This window comes from Rhinolophus ferrumequinum, chromosome 18 (genome assembly GCF_004115265.2).
Source record: "Rhinolophus ferrumequinum isolate MPI-CBG mRhiFer1 chromosome 18, mRhiFer1_v1.p, whole genome shotgun sequence".
Taxonomy (NCBI): Eukaryota; Metazoa; Chordata; class Mammalia; order Chiroptera; family Rhinolophidae; genus Rhinolophus; species Rhinolophus ferrumequinum.
This window is the reverse complement of record NC_046301.1, coordinates 18663011-18685471: the sequence shown is the minus strand read 5'-3', so window position 1 is coordinate 18685471 and position 22461 is coordinate 18663011. Positions and strand designations below refer to the sequence as shown.

The following is a 22461-nucleotide window of genomic DNA, read 5'->3' as shown; positions in this document are numbered from 1 at the left end:
AAATATTTTAAGATAATAAAATCTCAGAATACCATTATGCTGAAATATAGGAGGTACAATGCAAGGAATACATGTGTGACAACTACTGCAAGTGAGGGGGCCTCAGACATGGAGTTGTGGGATTAACTGAGGCATTATTTGAAACTGGACACCTATCTTACACCACTCACGAAAATTAACTCAAAATGTATTGAGACTTAAATGTAAGATCTGAAATCGTAAAGCTCCTAGAAGAAAACATAAAGGAAAAACTCCTTGACATTGGTTTTGGCAAGGATTTTTTTGGGATATAATGCCAAAAGTACAAGTAACAAAAGCAAAAATAAATAAGTGGGACTATGTCAAACTCAAAAAGCTTCTGCATGCAAAAGGAAGTCAACAAAATGAAAAAGTAACCTCCAGAATGGAAGAAAATATTTGTAAACCACATACCTGATACAAGGTTAATATCCAAAACATAAGAAACTCATATAACTCAGTAGCAAAAAAAAACACAAAAACCCAAATAATCTAATTTAAAAAATGGGCAAAGAACCTTAACAGACATTTTCCATAGTATATATTCAAATAGCCAACAGGTACATGAAACAATACTCAACATCACTAATCATTAAGGAAATGCAAATTAAAACCACAATGAGGTATTGTGGGGACAGAGCCCCAAAAAGCAGTTTCCAGGCTCTCGGCCTCACATAGAAAGGTGCTGGCTCAGGTAGTAAATGGCCATCGACTGATCAAATGGCCAGCAGCTGTGGCTAGTTGGCCGTCAGCTGTAACCAGTGAGCCATTAGCCATGAATATAACTGCCGAGGCTAGGCTAGCAGAGAAGAAGAGAAAAAAGGGGGAGCTAGCAAGAAGATGGTGGCTGAGCCTGCAAGCGGCGCAGTGAGGGTTGAGAATTGTGTTGCTCCTGGTTCCTGTGTCTCCAACCCAGCCGCCAGCGAGAGTATAGTGGTATGACTCCCCTACCTATGGCTCCGTGGGTGTTCCTTTTTGGCCTCACCATGTCCTGCGTTTTTATGTGGGGAGCGGGACCGGAGACCCCGCCTGACACCCCGCATGACAGGTATCATATCACACATGTTAGAATTACTATTATCAAAAAGACAAAAGATAGGGATGTGGAGAAAAGAGAACTCTTGTACACTGGTTGGTGGCAATGTAAATTGGTGCCATCACTATGGAAGTTCCTCAAAAAATTAAAAATAGAACTACCATACGATTCAGCAATTCCACTTCTGGGTATATATCTGAAAGCAAAGAAATCACTTTCTCAAAGAGATATATATTGGCACCCTCATGTTCATGAAAGCATTATTTACAATAGCCAAGACATGAATACAACCAAAGTGTCCATCAACAGATGAATGGATAAAGGAAATGGTATACAGACACAACGGAGTATTACTTAGCCATAAAAAGAATGAAATCTTGCCATTTGTGACAACATGGGTGAACTCTGAGAACATTACGCTAAGTGAAATAAGTCAGACAGAGAAAGACTAATACTATATGATCTTACTTACATATGGAATCTGAAAAACCAAACTCACAGAAACAGAATAGGTTGGGCTGAGGGTGGAGTGAGGGCAGGGGGTACAGGTGGTCAAAGGGTACGAGCATCCAGTTATAAAACGAGTAAGTTCTGGGGATGTAAGTACAGTACGGTTACTGTTGTTAACAATACTGTAGTATATATTTGAAAGTTGCTAAGACAGGAAAGTCTTCAAGGTTCTCAACACATACATAAATTGTATGTGAGGTGATGGATGCATTAACAAACTTTAGTGTGGTAAACATTTCACAATATATACATGTATCAAATCATCACTCAAATATATGGTGATGGAAGGAGAACTGACTCTGGGTGATGAACACACAATAGGATTTATAGATGATGTAATACAGAATTGTACACCTGAAATCCATGTAACTTTACTAACAATTGTCACCCCAATAAACTTTAATTAAAAAAAAATTATCACGTTGTACATCTTAAACTTACACAATGTTTTATGTCAATTATATCTCAATAAATCTGGAAAAATAAAATAAACTCCGAAAGAGAAGGTTGGAGTTGTGGATTGTTTGTCAGGCAGAAAATTTTTAAAGTGTCAGTGTCTCAATAGCTGACTCTTCTGGTTGGACCACTAGAACACCTGACTCCCCTTCACCCAACAATTACTTTCTCCCTAAAACAGCCCAGCTTCCTAAGTGGAAGTTGAAATCATCCTAAAAGTACCAGGAATTTTCCCGAAGAGCAAATGCCCCATTGTGATGTTTCCCTGTATGGAAGAACAATGTGTACCTTTGATTTTATGACAACTGAAAGATTTGTGATTTTGCTTCCTGGAGAAACTAATTCAATTTAGTATTATTTCAAAATGATAAAAGTTATCAAAATATTCTTGATAATATGGCAATTTAAGGGTATAGACAGGATTAGACTGGAACATAGATGGCTCTTGTAGAAAAGGAAATCAATTAAGTAAACCATTTTCAAATCAATTTAAAAGCATTTATTAAACACCTACAGTATGCAAAGCACTGTCTCAGGTACTCTCCCCTCCCTGTGAGCAGGTGATAGTCACTGTGTTTGCAACCTAGTAGGGATAACAAACGTGTAACTAATAAAAATTCATAGTAGAAATAAAATGAACTCCATGATACTTATATAAGCAAAATACATTTGGGTCATCTTGAAAGGAGAAATTAACTTCATATTGAGGAAGAGAGGGAGGAAAAAAAAAGGAAAGAGTAACAATAGAGAATAAAATCAGAATTTACCTCCCCCCCACACACAGACACCATTCCCACTTCTCAACCCCTGAGGATCACCTTCCTCTAGGATGTTTCAGAAAAAGGATGTTTGCCTCACATTTGTTCCTGAGTCACTCTCTTTGCAGCTGCTTCTGTGAGTCACTTGCTCCTTTCCACTGCCCTCGGCTCTGTTCTGATTCTCCATCCTTTTTCCCACCTGGATGATCTAGAATTCCTTTTCTCAAGATGTGATGATGGTCTCCACAGGAGGATATAAGATCATACTTCTCTTTGTTGCTCTTTATTTAATTTCCCACCACACCAATACAGAACTTGTGTCTATCTAATAGACTTAATTAAAGGGTTGGTGAAAACTAGGGAGATTTAAAATACAGAAGGAGAAAACTTAAAATTGGATGACAAATGTGACAGCTCTCATAGCCCAAGAGGAAAAATTGTAAGTCCTTTACAAGTGTCCTTTTTTTGGAAACATTCTAGCTCCCAACTTTGCTCCCTTACTTGAAGTTCAGCCTCTTCTTTCCCCTTCTAAGAATAGTGTAGCTTTTTAGTCCTCCAAATGCAAATCCTTACTATTACTGAATAAACCCACCCTTGACCCTGGCCCTGCACCTGGACACAGCAGCCATAGCAGGGCACTGTTTTAATGCGGAAGCTCAGAGGACAGCCAAGGTGAGCTTTGCATTTAGAAGTCCAATCTCTCCTTTTGAAACTTCCAGACCAATCCATTGTGAACCTATCCTCATCATTCTTGCAGTTTTCTTGCTGGACAGCTTTTAGACTAAACAAATCCCCCATATCTTTCCTAGTAGAGTCAATACTTTTCAAAAATAGTACACTCCAAATATATATTAAAGATAAACTTTCTAAATGTGAAGTTATCTGCCTGATAGTCACCAACTCACCAAAAAAAAAAAAGCTTTTTATAAGGTTGTGCCAAAAAATTTTGATTTCTTTTTCATACTTTCACACAATTCCCAGAGGCTTACCTATGCTTCAGAAATAAAACCTACCTTGCCAAGCAACAGAACCACCTATTTGATGGCTAACAATCGTTACATAAAATGAAGAAGAAGCTTTCAAAGTTCTTGCTTTCTTTGGGCCAAGTAGAATTCATGGGCAGGCCTTTTCCTCTTAACGATCTCTGCTGGGGTAAGAGAAACAGTGAAAGAATGGCAATAGACACCAGCTGGTATGGCTGCCTGGCACACAATGACCCCATACCTTTCCTTAGGATAGTAGAATCTACCCCCTTAATCTCAGAAATGGACAGATGACCAGCCTGAGCCAATCATGGTACTTTACATTCTCAGCCATAAGAATTCATTCAAGGGTTGGAAACATGGTTCATGCCTGGCCAATCAGAGTCCTGCTCCAGGATTTTATAACTTAACAATGAATGAGAGACGCCCCTTTTCCCCTATAGATGATGAAAGCTCAGAACTGACTAAAACCCTGTTTTCCACCATAAAGAAAGAGCCTCCCCTCCAGTAAGACAGAATAAAGCCAATGTACAGTGGAAAGCAGAAATGATATTCAGAAGAGTATGACATTCAGTGTTTGAGTGCTTGGTTGCAGTCACTGAGGTCTTCACATTGCTAGTTCCTACGAACCATCCCTCGGTCCTGAGTTATTCCAGTATTCTATTAATTTACTTGAGTTTTACTTAAACTAAATTGAATTGAATTTCTCTTCTTGCAAATAAAATGTGCCTGAGTTTATACCCTGTCCAGACCAAATTACCTCCCCTAAGGGTGGGGATGAAGATAGCAAAGTTTCCCTTCTGGTAAACATAAGCAAATTCTACATACGCAATCAGAAAGTCCTTCTCTGGCTCATGGCATTATTTTACATATAGTCAAATGTGATTCTTCAGAAAAGATTTTTCTAATATGCTAGTATGATAACACAGATCCTTTTAAAGTATCAATTTCACAATAGCTGACTCTTCTGGTTGGACCACTAGAAAACCTGACTAAACATTCTAATCAAACAGTTGTTAAATAGAGCTCTCTGGGAGGCCCCGCCAGTCCTGCTGGCCCCAGACCCTTCTAAGTATTGAACCAATTGCATACGGCACAGGTTTGTATTCAGAACATAACTGCAATACATCTACACATATGATGTCTAATAATTTTTGGGTAACTTATGGTCAGTGAAGGAAAATGGCAATATAGCATACCAAGAATTGTACTTGAAATGAGTTTTATCCAGATGATAAAGTTTGCTAGAGGCTTTTTCTCTTCTTCCAACTTTATGAAAAGTGTGAAAAAGTTTTAAAGTTGCATGATTGATGAGAAGTTTTGTGAACCTCTAACTAGGGCTTCCCCTGATCTGAGAGAACTAACGAAGGTCATGCAAAATGCAAGTGCCACTAACCCAGGCCTTTCTTCTATGAAGAATTAGGGAGACTCAAGGAACCACATTCGACTAATATCCCCCCACTTGATCTTCCTGATGCGTTGCTGCAAGTGTTTTCTTTGGGAGTACCACAGTAGCATATGACTTCTATAAGATGTGTGCGTCAATTCACAAAGCCTCTGATCCAGTCCTATGAAGAACTACTTCAAAGCCATAGAAATCAAGAAATACTGGGAACTGTAGAATCTGGTGAGGTCGTTATCAATATCTAGACCAAACAGACCTGGGTAACTTTCCAGACATTCACCCAAGATCCTAGTTGTTACTAAGAGGTGAGAAAGCTCAGTGTCTACATGTTATACCTTAACTACAACCATATTCTTCAAAAGCAATATGAGTTATTAACGTGTAACCCAGAAGTCAGTTGAGTTCCTTTGCCTCTAATAATGGTTCAAACTCCTCTTCCATATTTCTCCAGTGAAAATCCAATGTCTGTGCCCACATTTCTGGGAATTCCCGGCAGGCTTTCAATCTCATTGGTATTTCCGGCTCTGAGTGCTGCTTCCGCTGATCAGTTTCATTGACAGGTTACCTTGCCATGCAGCACACTCTCCCCCTTCTGCACCACATTCACCCAAACATGGAACTCGGCCCCTCTACTCCCACAGGACCCCTGCTCACACATGCCCTGCATTCACACAAGGCATTAATGTATATAGCAGTATTTACTCAAAATTTGGGACAGTGGAAGTGGGGTTTACATCACAGAGATAAAAAGTTCATAAAACTCATAACTGCATATTCAACATCTTAAAGGATTTTAAAGACACATCACTGTATTGCTACACTAGCTGCTCTTTCACACTCCCTGGGCTCAGTTTCCCCCCAACTCCAAGAATGTATTGCAGAGCAGTTCAGCTCTGTGTTTTCTTTGTCTTCAGCTACCCATGCCCTCAGAATGTACCTTCCACCCAAGTAGTTGATGGAGTAGTTCCCTAAAACAGATTCTGGTCCCAGATGTCAAGAAATTCCCCCCTCGTATACACAGAGTGAATTAAATCCGGGAACTGGAAGCTTCTCAAGCATTCTAACTTTCTTGTGCACTAAATTTCATTGGTTCTTCCTCTGGAACAATAAAAGCTCTCAACTTCACATCTCTAATATCTGGAGAGTATTGTACTACCCAGTCCATTTGTTTCAGGTAAGTCCCACCAAGCAATGATAATTGTTACTATTCCCTTGGAAATCAGTCTATTAGAACATTTAGGTCCTTAATAATGCATAATGAATTAATTTAACCCCAGATTGAATATAAAAAGACACATGCGCAAGAATGGAAAGGGAGTTAGATTCCTTCCTGTAGCAGAACATGTGGGATTGAAGAATTTAAATGACATCAGAAAACAGCTGGTCTCCGGATAGATTTGTTGTCCTCTAAAGTGATTAATAACCACATCATTTTGAACTTTGAAAATGGCTGTTTTCCCAATTCCACAAAACCATTCCAGACAAAGAAATTATTTATTTTCTATTTCGATATGAGCCGTGGTATAGGGAACAGGCATCACGCCTCCTCTGGAGAGGATGGGTAATGAATAGTATGGCCCATGAAGCCATGGATCTGAATTCTTTCCTTTGAATCCAGAAATAGCTGGCGTGGGTTGTTCCTGGGCTTGGAGGGCTGGGGTTTTAATGCTGTGGCCTAAGGTCCCAGCTGCCTAAAGCCAGTTCAAGAATGGGAGAACCCGGTGACATGTCGTTAGACATCTTTCCCCCTCAGAACTGAGGAGGCGGTGTCAGTGCCACCAGTGATGCAGGCCTCAACTGTGTCTCCGTTCTCCAACTCCTCCCACCCCCAGAATCGGCTTCCACGCCTCCCAGACTCAGTATAAACTCTCTCCCATAGCTCACTGTGCTACAGCCTCAACCACCGCTGTGCAGTTCCCCCAAACACACCAGACACGCTCTGGTCTTAGAGCCTTTGCACTGCGGCTTCTCTAACTGGAGAGTTTGTCCTCCATATATCCCCACGGCAGCTTCACTCACTTCATCCACTCAGAAAGGCTTTCTCTGACCACCTCCCCCATAACTGCATCCTTGACACCCTTTATCCCTCTTCCTTGCTTTCTTCATAGAATTGCTACCTGATATTACAGTCATGCTCTATACAACGACTTTTCTGTCAATGACAGACCTCATAGACAACGGTGGTCCCATAAGATTATAATGGAGCTGAACAATTCCTATCATCTAGTGATGTGGAAGCCATTGTAAAGTCATGACGTCGTAGCGTAAGGTATCACTCGTGTTTGTGGTGATGCTGGTGTAAACAAACCTGTCGGTTGTATAACAGTATATAGCATTGACGATCATGTACAGTCCATAATACTTGATAACGACAATAAACAACTATGTTACAGGTTTATGCATTTATTATGTTATACTTTTTTTTTATTATTTCAGAGTGTACTCTTTCTACTTACAAAAAAAGCTTGCTGTAAAGCAGCATGCTATTTTACAGCAGCAGTAGCTCGTGTTTACTGGATCGGTTGCTTGCATCATTTTCTCTTGTTCTTGATTTGATCTCATGCTGCTTTGTACAGTGACATACTGTACAGGCTTGTGGCCTAAGAGCAATAGACTATATCAGACAGCCTAGGTGTGTAGCAGGCTATACTTTCTAGGTTTGTGTAAGCACGCACTATGTGTTCACACAACAGTGAAATCCCCTAACAACGCATTTCTCAGAACGTATCCCTGTCGTCAAGCAGCACATGACTGTATATTGTAACTTACTGTCTGTGACCCCGCTAGAAAATCCCTGAGGTCAAGGAGTTTATTCAGTTCACCACTGTATCTCTTGCGCCTAAACAGTGACTCTCGCACAGTATATCGAATTAATGAATAAATGAATGAATGAATGAATGAGTGGATAACCCTGGAAGAAACTGGATAGCTTAGTGGTTTAGTGCATGGATTTTTGAGATAGCAAATCTGGCTTGAGTTCTGGCTCCTATATTTATAAGCAGTCTGGACTTCAGCAAGTCATTTATCCTATCTCACACGATAATTGTACAGACTAAAGGAGGTAACATATGAAAGTCATTTAGCAGAATAAACATCATTGTTTTCCCTTTGTTCCAGCACTCTTATTTTATACGTGAGGAACCAGAGGTAGACTGAGGCAGAGGGACTGGGGCAGCATTTCTAATCTCAAGGATATCTTGTGCAAAGAAGGAAACAACCCTCTCATTCTCTCATAAAGGCAGCCTCGACAAATATCAAGGCCCTTAAAAACATACCTTCTCTTTGATTGAATTTTATTTCTGCAAATATATCCCAAGGAAATAATCACCTATGTGGACAAAGATTTAGCTATACAGATTTTTACCACAGTTTAGTTTATAACAGCAAGAATTTAGTAGTATACTGAGTGTCCAATAGGGAATTGACTTGATAAACTGTGGCACAGCCATATGATGTAATATTACAGGGCCATTTGAAATGAAACTGTAGAATAGTTAATAAGATGAGAAAATGCTTACATATATACTTAAGTTTAAAGTCTGGGTGGTTAGAAGCAGAATAAATTGTGTTTTCTTTGTGCCTCTCTGAATTTCCCATAATTTCTTCAGTAACTAGGCATTGTTTTCACATTCAGTCTTTTAAATAAAAATAATAATAGCTCGTTAGCATCTTCCCAATAAAGTGTTACAACATTTCACTGGGAGAACAATGAGAGACACGGAAACTTGAGGCAGTTTCCCAAGTCCTGATGGAATGAAATTCTTTCCCAAATGTCATGATTTGAAGTGAGCAAAGCCCCCAAAGGCTCTGGCACACAGCAGCTTCCAGAGTATTCCAGCTTTGGGACCATGAAGACCAACTGCTGGGTGTTTTGAACATCTATATTTCTCTGTATTAGCACATTTAACTGATGACTTCAGCTATGCTGCATTTAAAAAAACTAAATTGATTTATAGTATTACTCATTAGATTTAAATACAAGGTGATTCATCATTTACAGTAAATCTATTAGCTAGATTACACTGCAAAATTCACCCCAGTCAGTGTGGGAGGCCTGCCTGGAAATTAAGAATGGGAAGGGAAATTGAAGGAGAGAGATTCCTATCCGTGATTTGAAATTTAAGCTTAGATAGCTATGTCAAGCATCCGAGCCTCAGCCAAAGAGGACCGGCATCTGTCACATGTGTAAGATATTCCACTCTAATAATAGCCTACGATCTCTTTTAGAACAGGTTAATGCCTTGCTTCATAAGGAAAAACCTCGTATGTTAAAATACTTTTAGGAGTATTTCCTTACCCCTTAAAATTTTTTTCACAATGTAACTGGACTGCATATGTGATACATGCAACAATGATTGGGTTTCTGCTGGTTAAATATAGTCCCAAACCAACAGCATGTTTAGCTGGGGGCCCTCGCTAACCAGATGTTATTCCATTAATAGTGAGTGAGCTCATCCTTGGTGTGGAAGGTTATTCATTTGGGAGAGAATAATGAAAGTGAGACAATCATTACGTCACCTTTTCCTGTACATTATTCTCCCCTGCATCGAGCAAGGAGACATGCTGCTGTGTTCACTGTAAGCTAATTCACGTTCTTGCTTTGTTAGGTCTACATCAAGTGAATCATGGGGCAATTCTACTCCAAATTAATTTTTAATATATTATCTGATAATTTACATTGAGAGTTAGACTTTGGGACGGTCTTTGTCTTATATTCAAGGACTGTGACTTTCTGATGTGTGATTATCCGCCCTTGACTCCCAGAGGCACTACCCTCTCTTCACACCTTTGCAAGGGTTCTCCTTTTCCTCAGTTGGCCGTTTGGGAAGCAGACTGCTGTTTCTAGAAACATAAAGACTTCTGAATAACAGAGTAAACTTTGAAAATAATGTTCATGAGATCATGTCTGTTTTTGTTTGAATGACTCATTTGGCACTACCTATCAAACCACAAGTTCAAGTTCAGAGTAAAATTAATTTATAGATAATATACCGTGTTTCCCCCGAAAATAAGACCTAGTCGGACCATCTAACGCGTCTTTTGGAGCAAAAATTAATATAAGACCCGGTCTTATTTTAATATAATACAATTATATTAAATTGTATTATATTAAATTTTGGCTCCAAAAGACACATTAGAGCTGATGGTCTGGCTAGGTCTTATTTTCGGGGAAACAGGGTAGCAAAAGAGGCAATACATATTTGTATATATACATACACTTACACACATATACAACACACACATATATATGTGTATATGTTTTATAATAAAAGTAATCTTTATGTGAAAAATTTTATTTTTTAGAAAACACATTTATCAATTAAGAACCTTAACCCATTACTGAATTTTATTGCAGCTTTCCTTTATATATATATATATATATATATATGGTAACAACTCAGCAGCAAGCAATTTTACTTAATTTCTTTAAAAGGCTTTAACTTTCTGCCAAGGGCCTAAACTGACCTCATTTTTCTAGTGTCTTGTTTATCTTTATAGAACAAAGAAAAGTGAAACATCTAATAATAACCCACTTGATGAAGCTGTCTCTTTTTTTTGTCTTTTCTAAAATTTCTTATTTATTTTATTGAGGTATAATTGGCATAATTTATATTAGTTTCAGGTGTACAATATAATGACTCAATATCTGTATATGTGGCAAACTGATCACCACAATTAGTCCAGTTAACAACTGTCACTATGCGTAGTTACAGAATTTTTTTTCTTATGAGAACGTTTAAGATCTATTCTCTTAGCAACTTTCAACTATGCAGTACAGTTATTAACTATAGTCGCCATGCTGTACATTATATCCCCATGACTTATTTTATGACTGAGAGTTTATACGTTTTGTCTCTTTTCACCCATTTCATCTCTTCCTACCCCCCACCCACTCAAACAACTGCAAACCTGTTCTCTGTATCTATGAACCTGGTTTAGGGTTTTTATTGGGGGGGGTTAGATTCCATGTATAAGTGGGATTGTACGGTGTTTGTCTCTCTCTCTCTCTTTCTCTCTCTATTCATTTCTCTGAGCATAATGCCCTTGAGATTCATCCATGTTGTCACAAAATGCAGGATTTCCTTCTTTTTTATGGCTGAACAGTATTCCATTGTGCATATATACCACAATTACTTTATCCACTCATCCATCGACGGATACGTAGGTTGCTCCATCTTGCTATTGCAAACAATGCTGTTATGAACATGGGGGTGCATATATCTTTTCAAGTTAGTGTTTTTGTTTCTTTCAGGTAAATACTCGGAAGTAGAATTGCTGGATCATAAGGTAGTTCTATTTTTAATATTTTGAGGAACCTCCATACTGTTTTCTATAATTGCTGCACCAATTTACATTCCCACCAACAGTGCACATGGTTCCCTTTTCTCCACATCCTCACCAACACTTGTTACCCCTTGTCTTTTTGACGATAGCTATTCTAACTGATGTAAGATGACATCTCATTGTGGTTTTGATTTGCATTTCCCTGATGATTAATGACGTGGAGCATCTTTTCATGTACCTGTCGGCCACCTGTATGTCTTCTTAGGAAAAATGTCTGTTCAAATGCCCTTTTTTTTTTTAAATGAGTATTTTATTTTTTTTTTTTTATTATTTATTTATTTATTTATTTATTTAAGATTTTACTGGGGAAGGGGACTTTATTTGGGAACAGTGTGCACTTCCAGGACTTTTTCCAAGTGAAGTTGGTGTCCTTTCAATCTTAGTTGTGGAGGGCACAGCTCAGCTCCAGGTCCAGTTGCCGTTGTTAGTTGCCATTGTTAGTGGTTGAGAGCCCACTGGCCCATGTGGGAATCGAACCTGCAGCCTTCGGAGTTAGGAGCACGGAGCTCCAACCGCCTGAGCCACCGGGCCGGCCCCAAATGCCCATTTTTTAACTGAATTGTTTGTTTTCCTTGCTATTGAATTGTATGAGTTCCTTATGTATTTTGGATATTAACCCCTTATCAGATATATGATTCACAAGTATTTTCTCCCTTTCTGTAGGTTGCCAACGAAACTGTCTTCAGCTGGGCTCCTAGCACTGTCTCCTTACTTTCCCTCCTGCTGTCTTGAGCTGTTTAAGTCTTCTTTCTGGCACGTAAGTGTCTCAGGAAGCAAGTTTGGAGCCTAAGGAAATAATCAGCCAATTAGAACGCCTTCCATATGTTTAATTTCTATTATGTTCTTCCCTCTGTTGGTCTCTACCTCATATCTGCTGTCTCCCATGGCACATTTTATGCAAAGAGCACTGAATCAGGACTGTTAGGGCAGTTAACTCCACCTCTTTCTCTCTCCCAACTTCTTTTCAGGTTTCAGAGTCCTCATTTGTAAAACTGGGATCTTAATATCATAGGAGGCAAAAATCCCAGAAAGCATGGCATATATATACTCGTATTTAGTAAGTTTGAATAGTTGGGACATGCCACTGGATCCAGGCCACGTTGTGATTTTTATGTAAGTTTGAATAGTTGGGACATGCCACTGGATCCAGGGCCACGTTGTGATTTTTGTGTAAGTTTGAATAGTTGGGACATGCCACTGGATCCAGGGCCACGTTGTGATTTTTGTGTAAGTTTGAATATTTGGGACATGCCACTGGATCCAGGGCCACGTTGTGATTTTTATGTAAGTTTGAATAGTTGGGACATGCCACTGGATCCAGGGCCACGTTGTGATTTTTGTGTAAGTTTGAATAGTTGGGACATGCCACTGGATCCAGGGCCACGTTGTGATTTTTATGTAAGTTTGAATAGTTGGGACATGCCACTGGATCCAGGGCCACGTTGTGATTTTCGTGTAAGTTTGAATAGTTGGGACATGCCACTGGATCCAGGGCCACGTTGTGATTTTTGTGTAAGTTTGAATAGTTGGGACATGCCACTGGATCCAGGGCCACGTTGTGATTTTTATGTAAGTTTGAATAGTTGGGACATGCCACTGGATCCAGGGCCACGTTGTGATTTTTGTGTAAGTTTGAATAGTTGGGACATGCCACTGGATCCAGGGCCACGTTGTGATTTTTATGTAAGTTTGAATAGTTGGGACATGCCACTGGATCCAGGGCCACGTTGTGATTTTTGTGTAAGTTTGAATAGTTGGGACATGCCACTGGATCCAGGGCCACGTTGTGATTTTTGTGTAAGTTTGAATAGTTGGGACATGCCACTGGATCCAGGGCCACGTTGTGATTTTTATGTAAGTTTGAATAGTTGGGACATGCCACTGGATCCAGGGCCACGTTGTGATTTTTGTGGGCCCTAGGCAGTTTTGCCTTCATGGACCCCTTCCTCCATAAAAATATATTAAAAGTTGCATTAGGTTGGTGCAAAAGTAATTGAGGTTTAAAAGGTTAAAAATTGCAAAACCCGCAATTACTTTTGCACCAACCTAATATTTTATGACTGTGTTGTTCTAATGATAAGTATATTAATAATATAAATTAAAATTTTTTCTTGACCTAGGAGTTCATTTATTTTTCTTCTGATGTTAAAGGAATTAAAATATTTTCATGAGCCCCTAAAAGTACTGTGGGGCATCGGCATTGAGTCTGGTAGATAAGTCAGCCCCACCTGCATCACAAAATCTCTAGCATTGTATCACACTTTGCTCTCTCCTCTCCATCCTGGACAGCTTTTGTTGTTCCTCCCTTCTCTCTTCTCTTCCTTTCTTGCTGATTTTTTCACTGGATATAAATTGCCTCTTCCCCTTTTCTTGAACCTCTCTTAGGTTCTCCAACTCTGGTGAGTCAAGGCACACTTGCCAGCAGACATATAGTTTAAAGAATTAAAAGTATCTAAAACTGTCCAGGAGAGTGGAGGATGATTCAAGTTCAGTCCAGGCTGCTGTCCTCCAGCATTTCTGGAGATGCTTCTAAGTGGATCAGAACCACTTCTAAGTGGAAAGGTACATATACAGGCACATATATGGAAAGGTTTCTGGAATTGTGTGCATCAAATTTTAAGGATTTTTTTTTTTAGGTTGTAGGCTTTGGGTGAGTCCTCTCTTCTTGGGAATTTCTATATTTCTTGCATTTTTTAAATAAGCATGATTTTTAATAGAAAGAATAAAATATTAAAATTTAATTTTAATAAGGATCAACTACACTATTTTTCTAGAACAGATGCTGACCCAGATTCTATTTACCCATTCCAGAACAGTTCCTCGGTCTCCAAAGCACACCTAACTAAATCCATGGCCTCAGACAGTCCCTTTCCAGGAAGAGTCTGGGCTTGGCCACATGACTTATTTTTGCCAGTGGGATAATAGCAAATATGCTGCAAGTATGGGTTTAAATAACTGTTTTCTTGAAACTATGTTTTGGGTTGGAGATTAAGGCACATCTCAAGAAGACTTTCATGTTTCTCTTAGTCAACACAATCACCGAAAGAGAGAGAGAAGTTGTTTGCATTTTTCTTTAACACATTTTTTATTTGCTATCTTCTAAAGTGGAAAAGAACTTCTCTAAGTGCTTAAGTAATTAAAAGGGAGTTGTTAATATGTTGAGACACAATAAGTTGAATATTTTTCTCAGTGGGTGGCCTTCCAAATAAACACACACACACACACGTCCTGATCTAGCCAACCATATGGTCCTCATTTTCTATATCTATTTCTATCTATGTTAACTCAAGAATTCTACCACTGTAAGACGGCTGACTAACCTTTTGCCCCTGTTCCTGTCTCATATTAAACAGACAGCTTAGCTTGAAACATTTCTTGGGTGCTGTTTTCTTCAGTTTTCCTCACATAGGAAAAAGAGTTCGAGGCTAAATTACTTAGTAAAAAATTACATTCGCATTACTTTTTTCTTTTAAGGTGTCCCTCTATCTCTGTGTTGTCTAAATTCTTTTCCTTTTGTATTTCATTTATTCAAGGCCATAATCCTACTGTCTCCTTTGCCACCAAGAAAGTAAAAAAATGATCCGGAATGATTTTAGCACATGAAGAATCAGAAACAGTAAACAATCAAGCAAACAAGAGAGCCCACCATGGGCCTTACGTCCCACTAGACATTACAGGAAGTTTTAAGTGGTTCTTGGCAAATCCGAGAAGTCTGCTGCCTGGGTGTCCACAAGCACTCCAGTCTCAAGGTGGGTCGGACTGTGGAGAACTGGATAATACAAGCTCAGGCTGAAAGGGCAGCTGCTCTCAGCTCCAGCCAACTGTTGCCATGTGGGAATGTAGGACCAATCTTGCCAGGTCAGCTAGTTTTTCCCAACAAGCTAGAAATCAAGATTTTTGCATGAAATCTCTCCATTAAAAAAGTTGTCAACTAACTCAAATTTTTAAAAAACGCTATGTAGGCCAACAAATGTGCGGGCCAAATCAAATATGTCTATAGGCCTGGTCTGGCCTGTAGTCTGCCAGTTTGCACCTTCTGTTTTACAGTTTAAACTCTCTCAGAACTTTAAAATGCTTGCCTCTCAAAATGACTTGGTGACAATTATAATGATCTATGTACATTTTATGTGGAAAAATACCTTGACTAAGGTTGCTTGTACATAAATTCTAAACAATAAAACCTGCCACTCCAATCATTTACTACTATAGGGCAAAATAACTACTTGACAGCATTTTTCACTTCTAAATAATTATTTTGATATCATGTATTAGTTTGGTGCAAAAGTAATTGCAGTTGAAAAGGTTAAAAATAATTGCAAAACCACAATTACTTTTGCACCAACCTAATAGATTCACCCTAAATTATGTATGTATCACACTTAACATATTTTCCAGGATCGAGTCTGTATCATCATTCCCTCTACACACACACGTAACATACTATCCCATAACAAAAATGACCTTTATAGAAGATTATTTTGTATTCCCGCAAAATTGTTACTGCTAGAAATAACAAGCGGTTGGCAAGGATGTGGAGAAATTGGAACCCTTGCACACTGATGGTGGAAATGTAAAATGGTATAGCCACTATGGAAAACAATATGATGGTTCCTCAAAAAATTAAAAAGCCAAAAAGTGGAAACCAAAGTGACCACTGACAGATGAATGGACAAACAAAATGTGGTATAGACACACAATGGAATATTATTCAGTCTTAAAAAGGAAGAAAATTCTGACATGTGCTATAAAACATGGATGCATCTTGAGGATATTATGATAAGCGAAATAAGCCAGTCATAAACAGATAAATACTGTATGATTTCACTTATATGAAGAGTCAAATTCATAGAAACAGAAAAGTAGAATGGTGGTTGCCAGGGGCTGAGAAAGGGTCATGAGAGAAGTTGTTGTTTAATGGGTGTATTAATCAGGGTTCTTCAGAGAAACAGAACTAGTAAGATATTTAGATACATAGAGAGAGATTTGTTTGAAGGAATTGGCTCATGTGATTATGGAGGCTGGCAAGTCCAAATTCTGCATGGCTGGTAACCCAGGGAAGAGACAGTGCTGAAGGCTGTCTGCTGACATAATTCTCTCATTTGGGACAGGTCAATCTTTTATTCTATTCAGGCCATCAACTGATTGGATGATTCCCACTCCATTACTGAGGACTATCTGCTTTAATAAAAAATCTACCAATTTAAATGTAAATCTCATCCAAAAACACTCTCACAGAAACATCCAGAATAAAGTTTGACCAAATATCTGTGGCCTGGACGAGTTGACATAAAATTAACCATCACAATGCGTATAGAGTTCCAGTTTTATAAGATGAAAGGTTCTAGAGATCGGTTGTAAATCCATATGAATACACTTAACACCACTGAACTTCACACTGAAAACAATGGTTAAGGTGGTAAATTTTATGTTATGTGTATTTTACCACAATGTTAAAAAAGAGTCTTGGGCCTGCAGCACCAGCAGGGTAGGCAAGTGTCAAGGTCTTTGTGCTGCCAGGAAGCTCCACAGCCACCAACAAGACCAAAAGTGGCATGATAAGCAATACAAGAAAGCCCATGAAGATCACTTCATGTGGAAAAGGAATTTTGCTGGGAAAAAAGTCAGGGTTGAAGCCAAACAGCCAAATTCTGCCATCAGGAAGTGTGCCAGGGTCCAGCTGATCAAAACCAGCAATGAAGCTCAGAGCTTTCTTACCCAATGATGGTTGCTTGGACTTGGTAGAAGAAAACAATGAAGTTCTGGTGGCTGGGTTTGGTTGCAAAGGTTATGCTACTGGTGACATTCCTGGAGTCCACTTTAAGGTTGTCAGAATAACCTACGTCTCTCTCTTGGCCTTATGTAAAGGCAAGAAGAAAAGACCAAGATCATAAGTTTTGATGATGCACACATGGTAGTAATGAACTTTTATATACTCGCAAAGGTATATTAGAGAGAGAAATTTCCTTTCACTACCAAAATAAATCTTTCCTAAGGGACATTAGGGTACAAACTGAATTATATATATATATATCCTAATTTTAGGGTTTTGCAAATGACCCAAAAAATGTTCTTCTTAAAGCAAACTTCTATAAAAGTTGAAAGAGAAAAAAAAAGTTAAAAGACTAAATCATTATATCTTAAAAAAGCTCTTTCTGGGGGAAGTCAAGATGACATAATCCAGGGATATGGCTTCCTGGGAACATAATTTTCCTAAGGTATAGAGGATACAGAGTTAGAGAAATAGAAGCTAATATGTTCCTTTGATTGTTTCTCTCAAATGACAACTTTTCAACTGCTAATAAAGAGCAGTAATTCATGGCTAATCATATGCAAATGACTATAATTTTAGTATTTTGGTGAACATTGCTATGTATGTACACAGGAGGTAGACTTTGATCTATAGGCTAACCAAATCCGTGTTTCCAATGCATTTCAAGTAGATTTTCTGGAATTTTATACTCATACTTGAGGATTTTTCACAAGGTAAGTGAAGTATCTTTAAATGACTATTATGTTAACCTTAACTTAAAGACTCAGATCATTTATGGAGGTCTCTGCATTCTAGAGAAAGTCTTCTAAGTACAAGTTTCTAAAACTCAAACTTAACAGATGTAACAAAATAATCCCTTCTTTGACCCCACTATAATTCAGCCATTAGTTTATCCTACTAACAAGATTATGAGTAATAATAGTTCTCATCCTAATGCTGAGGGTCAAAGTATGATCATGGTACTAAAATAACTACCAATTATAATTTAAAAAGGCAATATAAATGCTAAATTCCATAGAAAAGATCAATTTAGTTTTTTTTGCATTTTATTAACGATTTCTGTAATGACTTCCCCCCATGAAATTAGAGAATTAAATAAAGGAGATAATTAGTGCCGAGATAAAAAGTGAGCATTCCTTCTCCATTAGAAGGTAACCCCTCCATAAGCCTTTCAATCTCCAATAAAAGCTCTCATTCTTCGAGTAACTCCTTTAAGCCTAAGTAGAGCAAGTCTGATAAAGTGATGACACAGGTGCTGGCTGAAATGCTGAGCTCAGCCCGTTGCAATTTCAGATTTTTAAGTATCCCTATTTTGAAAAGGAATTTATTATTTTCTTTCATTTTTACTTAACTTTTTTTTCTAAATCCTCAACTACAAATATAAACTTGGCAAACGAGTGAATCATGAATATGAAGGAAATCTTGAAGGGCCACGTAGGCTATTTCTCTGCTTCTGAGTAAACACAAACTTTAAACTTACGTCTACTGCGGGGACAGAGCCAGGAGTGCAGTTTCCAGGCTCTCGGCCTCACGTGGAAAGGTGCTGGCTCAGGTAGTAAATGGCCATCAACTGTGATTGGCTGGCCATCAGCTGTGGCTAGTTGGCCGTCAGCTGTAATCAGTGAGCCATTGGTCACTAATACAACTGCTGTGGCTACACTAGCAGAAAATGGGGGCTAGCAAGAAGACGGTGGCTGAGCCTGCAAGCGGGGGAGTGAGGTGGCTCCTGCTTCCTGTGTCTCCAACCCAGCCGCCAGCGAGAATATAGTGGTGTGCCTCCCCTACCTATGGCTCCGTGGGTGTTCCTTTTTGGCCTCACTACATCCTGTGTTCTTATGTGGGGAGTGGGAGCAGAGACCCCGCAGGTCGCCCCCCCCCTCCCCCGCGACATCTACCTTTCAAAATGTATCTCTACGGAAGGCTTTTCCTTAACTGTCCCCCCACGAGGTTAGGTTTCTCTAGTGTACACTTTCACACCATATGCTATTTCTCCTTCAAAGCACTTACCACAGATGGACCCAAATCATTACAGCAGGTCCTTGACTAACGTCCTTTCCGTTCAACGTCCTCTGGTGAAAACGTTGAGGAGAAAAAAAAATCCGACATCCGTGGGGCCACAATCTGCGTGGAGTATGCGCAGTTCTCCCCATGTCTACGTGGGTTTCTTCTGGGGACGCCGGTTTCCTCCCACATCCCAAAAACGTGCAGGTGAGGGAACTACTTCGTCTCCATCGTCCCAGTCTGGGTGGGTGTGTGTGGGGTGTGGGTGTGGGTGGCCCCGCCATGGAAGGGACGCCTCTCCAAGGTGCGTCCCGCGTTGCTCCCTGAGCTGCCAGGAGAGGCTCCGCCACCGCGACCCTGAACTGAAAGAAGCAGGTTGGAAATCATTATCTTACTTGTTTTTATTCATCTTTCTTAAATGTATGTATAGCTCACATTTATTCCAATGTTTAATATTAGAAGTATTTTGGGTCTTTATTTAGAAGTTTGGGGATGTTTCTGTGACCAGAAATATGCTGTGGGAACTTACCTCTTGTTTATATCAGTTAGCATGGGGTAAAATTGGTTTCCTTATACATCGTTTCAATTGAAGTCGCAGTTGCGGAGAACCTCTCCATGACGTTAAATGAGGACTTGCTGTCCTTAAAAGACTTTCAGTTTAAGGTGGCTGACTAACCTCACACATTCACCTCTCTTCCCCACTCCCCCCAAAAAGTCCTACTGAGATAATGAAATATAGCAATACAAATAAATCCATGACAGGAAGGGTACCAATAGAGCAGAACAGTATGGAATTTCTAGAAGATTTAAGCCAGGTAGGAGAAAACTAATGGAGGCAAGCACCCAGAAACCCCACATAAGTGAAAGAGGAGACTTCTAAACAAAATTTCCCAGTAGAGAATGGGAATAAGCCCCGATCAGAAGTAAATGGGGTCAGTAGAAAACTGAGTCAGAGAGGCAGCTGGCTCATAATTAAGGGTCTGAGAAATACATGCATCAGCTTGCAACTCTCAGAGCCACTCACATAGCCTCCGCCCTGGGGTAAAACCATGAATACTTTTTTAAATAGCCAAAGAAAATTAGAATTCTGATGAGGTGGGCCCCCACTGTAAGTACTGGGGTTAGAGAAGATAGGCAGTAGCCCCTATAAGTGACAACTACTTTGAGGGACACAGAACAGTTCCACACAGAAGACAAGCTACCCAGCCACACTAAATAAGAAAAACAAAAAACAAAAAAAAACAAACGCTCATTTGACTACACTCAATGCCCCTGGCCCTCCTTTCCCCGCTAATCATCACAGCTGGCTCCTGTAATAGGAATCTGTATTCACTGCCAGAAGATCAAACATCTTCAAATACACATCAGCCAATATAGATCTTTTCTACAAATATAACCAGGTAATTTAAAACTGCCAAACATTGGAATAAAACCAAATTGTTTCATTTTGTTATGTTATTTCATTTTACTAGATTAACCTCTGACAAAATAATTAATACAGGAAATGGAGACAATTTTTAAAGCATATGATTTTTATCATAAGAGAAATTAAGAGAACATTGCACCCATTAAAACAGAATAGGCTACTGTGGAAAAGAATCAATAACAGTTCTCGGAATTAAAAATTGATTTTCTAAATTTAAAACATTTGAACTTTTTAAATAATAAAAATAAGATTTTCCCATGACTACTAAAGATGTGGAGCATCTTTTCATGTTTTTTGACCATTTATAGCTCCATTTCTGTAAGTTGCCTATTTATATTTTTTATATATTTTTTTCCTCTTAGGTATGTGCAATTTTTCTTATTGATTTGTGAGTGCTCTTTGTATATTTTGTATATTTATATGTTGCTTGAAATATATGGGGCATTTTCTCTTAACCTGATACTTATCCTTTAACTGTCTTTATGCATCTTTCAACATTCAGGAATTAAACATTTTATAGCAGTCATCTGCAATTATTTTTCTAATAGCTTGTGGACTTTAATTTTACTTAGGAATGTCTTCTTCGACCCCAATATAATCACAGAACTTCTTCTGGTATAACTATAAATATTAAAACCATCTAATCTCTCTAAACATTTCACAGTTTCCTAATCTGTAAAAATAAAAATAATATCTTCCTTACAGTGTTGTTGTGAGAGTGAATGAGAAAACACATGTAAAATATCTGGCACACACAGGCACCCAAAATATGCTTAGCTGTGGTAGCCTTTTTGTGGAGTTAAGAAAATTCAGAGCAATGAAATAATGGGAACCTGCCAAGATCAAATACATGCAATAATACAACCTTTGCGTCTTTGATTCAGGGCAACTAGACTAAACAGTCTTTCCTTCACCTTCCTTATACCGTGTTTCCCCGAAAATAAGACCTAGCCAGACAATCAGCTCTAGTGCGTCTTTTGGAGCAAAAATTAATATAAGACCCGGTTTTATAGTAAAATAAGACCGGGTCTTACATAATATAATATAAGACCGGGTCTTATCGGGGAAACACGGTAGAAAAGGTTTTCCTTTTCCATGACTTTATGTTAAACAAGTATACAGACGCCTTGAAAATAGCTTACCCATCCACCCTGTTGAGTGAGGAAGATTGGTAGGTGTTTGGGATTTGACTTTGTCATTTCCTTCTTTTCCACCTCCTTCTTGACCTGTCATAGGGTATCTATGGCTTTGTCTTCCCCTCTCCTCACCTTGTCATTTTCACCCCTGCCCTTGCTTTGAATCTGTCAGTCCAAAAGCCATGTCCCTAAAGGCTGGGACACTGATGGACATGTCACCAGTGAAGGATCCAGGATTGCCAAACTAAATGGGGAAGAAGGAGCACTTTTGGTACTTCCCTGTCCCCTGATTCCTAAGTTTCTCATCTCATTTCCTTTCACATAAGTTACTTCCACAGCCTCCTTGCCTCTTGGCCTTCCTACCCACCTCCACTTCCCTCCCACACACACATATACTCCATTTTGTTGCCTTCATGATATTTCTAAAGCAAAAACTGATCATCTCATTTTTTTACTGAAAACCCTTTAGTGCCCTGCCACTCACTAGCTGTTTGACACTAGGAAAATATTTACCTTCATTGGGTCACTTTCTCCATTTGAACAATATGCATAATAATGGTGAGCCATTGCTTTTCATATAAAATTTCAATATCTTAGCCTGACCTATATACCTATAT

At 39.0% G+C, this 22461-nt stretch overlaps 1 pseudogene; it reads left to right on the top strand.

The window, feature by feature from the left end:
• Nucleotides 1-16915: 16915 nt before the first annotated feature.
• On the top strand, nt 16916-17402 carry LOC117038415 (40S ribosomal protein S23-like; annotated as a pseudogene).
• The last annotated feature ends 5059 nt before the right edge of the window (nt 17403-22461 follow it).